Source organism: Esox lucius, chromosome 19 (genome assembly GCF_011004845.1).
Source record: "Esox lucius isolate fEsoLuc1 chromosome 19, fEsoLuc1.pri, whole genome shotgun sequence".
Lineage (NCBI taxonomy): Eukaryota > Metazoa > Chordata > Actinopteri > Esociformes > Esocidae > Esox > Esox lucius.
Genome location: NC_047587.1, coordinates 14,233,981 through 14,240,237, shown reverse-complemented (window position 1 = coordinate 14,240,237; position 6,257 = coordinate 14,233,981). Strand labels below are relative to the sequence as shown.

At 37.6% G+C, this 6,257-nt stretch overlaps 1 non-coding gene across 1 annotated transcript; it reads left to right on the top strand.

Moving 5' to 3' along the window:
* Positions 1-1,362: 1,362 nt before the first annotated feature.
* On the top strand, positions 1,363-1,553 carry LOC114829640. The gene has a single exon (XR_003777520.2). It is a non-coding gene; the product is annotated as a U2 spliceosomal RNA (small nuclear RNA).
* Positions 1,554-6,257: the final 4,704 nt, after the last annotated feature.

Genomic DNA, 6,257 nt, shown 5'->3' with positions numbered 1-6,257 from the left:
AAACATGTTTTTATTAGCTACCCCTACCACAGCACCACTCAGTGCCGGGCATAGACATTCCGAGGGGCATGTGCTGAATGTGGAAAAAGCGGGTTAAAAAATATGTACCACGTAGGCCTGTCTAGCTAGCCAACCAGATGTAGGCTGACATAACTAACTCAAGTTAGTTGCCTGAAGTCGGCGTTGTATTACCCATTGGTGATGCAGTAAAATATTGTTATACAATTAAACCTTATACACACATTTGAGGAAAAATGTGTCCTAGCTACCTATAGACCCCAATCTACCAGGCTCCAGTCTGGATATTCCATAAGTCCCACCCAGTGAGCCCTCTGACTGAAACCACGCACAGAAGAACTTGACAACGAAAGGAATATGTGTCTCAAAAAATGTGTGAATATAAAATTCTGGTCCATAAAATAAACTTAAGATTTGTAAATGAAAGTCAACACTTGTAAATGTTAAGCAACTGTTGTTAATGTTTTACAGATTTATGTTTTTATTGTGAAATGTTTTTACATATTCACAAATTGTATTTAAATTTGTGAAACATGTTTACATATTTACAGATAATGTTTTTATTTACAACATTTATTTTCACATTTACAAATCCTGTGCATTGTGATGAATATGTGCTGTGAATATATGGTTTTGTAGATGGTGGAGTAAAAATGAGAAAAGAATTCATGGATTTGGGAGAATGTGTTCATTGAATGCCTTTTGTGTGAAAGCAATGAGAAATGATTCACAGTTTGGTTCACATGCACTTCTGTCTTGCTGACTGTGTGAAGAGTTTTGTTAGCAATCGGGAAAAACTGTAAACATTTGATTCCATAACAACTAAATCAATCAAGTCAGGAACTGAACTCTGAAGCATTTATTTGTATAGGTTCATCACACATAAGGGGTCAGCAGAACTCTAGCCCCACCAAGTGGCCTTTCCTGGTTACTTCGGTTCCATTGCGGCACCAGTTCGACCAAATATTTTTAGTAAGATAATATATTTCTGACAGTATTATGATGTCCAAGTTTCACAGACATTATATATTGTTTCTCCAACACGTATTAGATAGATATATATTCCGACTTTGCGGTACATTTATGTTTATTCAACGCCACGGTCTCTTTTTCCGGATTGGTGGACCATTACCACGTGACTTTTGAATCTACCAATTTGTAAAATTTGAACAGCCAAACGTGGTGATTTCCGATGTTAATCAGCTTTTAGTCTTAGTTAATAAGAATTTTTAAACATAAAATGTTATACGTAATGAATAAAATACAAACTATATATGTGGGGGTAACCGTCATGGAGTTTGACTTGTCCGAGAATGACTCGTTCGTCTCAACCCATATACTGGTATCGCTTCTCGGCCTTTTGGCTAAGATCAAGTGTAGTATCTGTTCTTATCAGTTTAATATCTGATACGTCCCCTATCTGGGGACCATATATTAAATTGATTTTTGGAATAGGGAGATGGAATAGGGGCTTGCTCCGTCCACTCCACGCATCGACCTGGTATTGCAGTACCTCCAGGAACGGTGCACCCCCCCTCTCACTGTTAAAAAAGAACGTAAAAACGTGTTAGACGTCGACCTTCATTATGAAATTCATTATAGCAAGGCTAAGTTCAATTTACATGGGTTGGTTAATGATGTTTCTTACAGCATAATATGTTGTTTATACTATATTAAGTAACGTATATTCCAACGCTTTTCCGACACTTAAATGTACTGAGGTTTCATTCCTCTTTCGTTCATGCACCAGGTGCAGTACACATTTTTGTCCGGCAGGGTGTGCTCTAGTAAAATCGGAAGAAACTGCCATTTAACAGCAACATTCTTTCCCGCTGTTATTATTTACAGATGCGGGTGTGGTAGATTGTTTCAACATCATAGTTTAAAAGGGTTGTGTCACGCAGGAGCCTTTCGAAATAAACTGTTTCTGTACTGTAGCCTACAACTCGGCTTACAAATTCTACAGGTCTGCACTGCCGCTATTGTGCCAGTTTACAGTGGCGCAGAAGTATTTCAATAATCTTAAGCAGTATAATTAGGGTATCGAATTTATGAATGGGGTTAATTTGAAATCACGTACCGTTTAATTGATTTGTATATACAATTAGAATATTGTGAATAATTCAAATCAAAAGTGACACCTTCATATACAGTATTCTAGATTCATTACAAATAAAGTGAAATATTTCAAGTAATTTTTGTTTCAAAAATGATTAAGGCTTACATCTCATGGAAATCAAAAATCCAGTATCTCAAAATATTAGAATGAAAAAATATTAGAATAAATAAATTATAATACAGAAATGTCGACTTGAGAAGAGCTCTAATAAGCTAATTAACTCAAAACACCTGCAAGTATGTTAATTCATGCACTCAATACTTGGTCGGACTCCTTTTGCACAAATTACTGCATCAATGCGGTGTGGCATAGAGGCAATAAGCCTGTGGCACTGCTGAGGTGTTATGGAAGCCCAAGTTGCTTTCAGCTCGTCTGTGTTGTTGGGTGTATCTAATTTTCCTCTAGACAGTTCTCTGTTATTCCCTGGCTGTTCAAGTCAGGTGAGTTGGCTGGCCAATCAAGCACAATAATACCATAGCAAACCAGTTACTAGTCGTTTCAGCACTGTGGGCTAGTGTCAAGTCCAGCTGGAAAACGAAATTAGCTCCATAAAGCTTGTCAGCAGCATGAAGTGCTCTAAAACCTCCTGGTCAATGGCTGATTTTGACTCTGGACTTGATAAAACACAGTGGACCAACACCAGCAGATGTCATGGCAACCCAAATCCTCACTGACTGTGAAAACGTCACACTGGACTTCCAGCCACTTCAAGACACTACGCACACGAGAACTTGACGGCCGAAGAAAAATGTGAATATAAAATTCTGATCCGTAAATAAACTTAACACTTGTTAATGTTAAGCAACAGTTGTAAATGTTTTACAGATTTGTGTTTAATTTGTGAAATATATTTTTCCATAGTTACAAATTTCATTTATATTTGTGAAACACGTTTACATATTTACAGATAATGTTTTTATTTGTGAGTTGTGATGAATACACGCACATATTTTCTAGATATATTTACGAATTTTGAGACACATCTAACTCCATAACTGTTGTGCATTTCTGCAGTAACCAGATTGAAATATAAAGAAAATGTGTAATATTTGTTAAATGTTAATAATGTAAGAATATTTAATCAATCCAAACACAGTTGATTGCAGTTTCAGCTGAAAACGTACCCAAGTGTTGTACACTGTGCCCTTTGAGAGAAACGGTGAATGTGTGAAAGAACTCCAGTATCAATATATCCAGTTAAGAAGTCTGTTCAATGACCAAACAAATATACACTTACTGCACGCATAATGTAATGTACTGTAAAACTGTGGATTTACTGTTTTTTTAGAGAGTAATGGAGATGGAAGTCAGTCAAACTGCACATAAATTAATCTTTGTGGATGAAGCTGGATTCAACATAGCAAAAACACACCGCAGGGGAAGATGTGATTGGTTAGAGAGGAGCTAACATCACAATGTGTGCAGCACTGTCCAATGATGGTTTGCTGTTGTCCCCTACATTACAGAGAGGCTAGTGATTATACTATACTTGTTGATGTTTGTTTGTTTTTGTTGCAGCCCTGGAATTTGGGGACATTTGTTTTTTGTTTGAACTTTTTATTTTTCAAAAGTATAATTCACTATATGCAAAGGTATAGAAAAAAATAAAGGATATTCCTTAAAACATGACATGTTGTTATTTAATGTTATAAAAATAAAAAGGTTATTTGAACCAAAATATGAAAAAATCCAAAATGTCTCTTCGATTTAGTTGCAAAGTTCACAAAAAAGCAAGGCTCAACAAATGAAGTGGGTCTTCACTTTAGCTGTAATGAATATATGAACTACTTTGATCACCATTAGAAAACAAATAACTGACTCCTCCTTAAATAGTTATAGTCCCCAAAATCTCAGTTGTCCTGAGAATGTCCTGAACCTCCCTGACCAGGTATCAATGAGGACACTTTAATTTTTTGATACCGTATCGCTCAACACATTCACAAAATTTGTAAATTCCAACAAAATTTCTTAAGGAGCTATTTCCTGTGCAAGGTCTGCCAATATTGAACGTAATAAATTGCTCCCTTTCCTCCGGATGTGTACCAAACGCACAAAAAATTGTGGAAATTAAGCGGAAAGTAATTATTAATCTAATCTGGATCCTGACATATTAAACAATAATAGGTCAATATTGAACCTCCCGTTCCTCTCAAAAAATCTTAGAAAAATGCGTTTCCTAACAACTGAATGCCTTCCTGAAGACAAATAACATTTTTGAAATGCTCCAGTCTGGTTTCAGACCCCATCATAGTACTGAGACTGCACTCGTGAAGGTAACAAATGACCTTCTAATGGCCTCAGACAAAGGTTACGCATCCGTCCTGTTGCTTCTTGATCTTAGTGCTGCTTTTGACACTATTGGTCACTCACTTCTCTTAGAGAGACTGGAAACCCATATTGGGCTACGTGGACACATTCTAGCCTGGTTTAAATCTTATATATCTTAAAGATATCAGTTTGTTAGTGTGGATGGCAGTTTGTTGGTGTTCCTCATGGCTTGGTTCTGGGCCCATTATTGTTCTCATTACATATGCTGACTCTGGGTGAAGTAAATTTTCACTGTTATGCTGATGACACACAGTTAAATATTTCAATGAAGCTTGGAGAAGCCCCAAAATAAGCTACTTGGAAGCATGTGTTTCAGATATTAGGAAGTGGATCACGGATAACTTTTTGCTTTTAAACTCAAGAAAATGTTTGTTTTAGGACCCAAGAAACAAAGAGCGTTGTTAGCAGATCTCACTGTGATACCCATGGTCGTATCCCAAAATCTGTAAGAAACCTCAGCGTTACCCTCAACCCTGACCTCTCCTTTGATTAACATATAAAATATGTCTCAAGAGTTGCTTATTTTCATATTCAAAACATTGCAAAAATCTGAAACTTTTTATCAAAAACTGATGCAGAAAAGCTAATCCATGCTTTTGTTACTTCTAGACTAGATTACTGCAATGCTCTACTTTCCGGTTACCCTGACAAATCATGCTGCACACGGCTGCTAGAATCCTAACTAGAACAAAAACATTTGAACACATTACTCCTGTACTAGCCTCTTTACACTGGCTGCCTGTTTGAGTTAGGGCTGATTTTAAGGTTTTATTGTTAACCTATATATCAATAGATGGACTGTCTACTAAAAACTCTACTAAAAACTCATCTCCACAGCACGGTTTATAATTAGGTGTAGCCTGGCCCGGGGGCATGAAGGTGACCAGTAGGCTTGAAACTGTCCACCCTTGCTGTCTTGCCAGGTGGGCTCTCGTCACCACTGGTATGCCCTCCCTCCAATGCCTTTCGGGGGAAGAGTCACTGGCTTGTTGTTGACTCTCTGTTGCGCACTTGTGCAATTGGGCTGTACGCTGCTGGCAATACTCGGCCCTCATTCAGGGGGGTTGATTTCTGTCAGGTATAAAAGGTTATGTCAAATTGCTATGATAGGGTATGTTTATTAATCTGTCCACATCAGAAATATTTGGATTTCGACTGAATCAAGACAGAATATGTGTGGACAACAGTGTCACGTGGTCATACGCCCTCCAATCAGAAACGAAAGCAAAGCGTAGAACAATAACTGATCACATGGGTGGTTAAAATACTATAAAACCAGTAGAATGTAGATATATTGTATAATGTTGTCTGAAAACGTTTGGCAGTACTTGTGCCACAAATGGGAATTTCTGTCCTCTTGGTGGCGCAATAATTCCAATGACTGTTGTTTGCGCTGCATTTTAACCAGCTTCCCACAGCTTTGTATTTGTCCAGGACAAAATCTGTGTCGGCGAAAACGGCCCTTAATGGGCATAAATGGAAAATACAAATAATATTATGTATTTTCTAAGTCATTTTGTAGAGCCAGGCAACAAGGCCATTGCGAACTAGCCTTCATGAAGTCGTCCTTCTAATCTCCAGAATTATTGCATGGTACTGGACTGCCTAATGCGCTGGCTGCTGAAATGTGACATAATTTTACAGTGGCCTGGCAGTAATCTGTTGAATACTATGTCAAAAGGGGAACAAATTACTATTCACTGGACTGGCTTGTCTATTGTAGGTAAGCTAGTTCTGCAATTCATTCAACCATCCAATAGAGGGGGCAAAGGTGTCTGCAACATGAACAGGA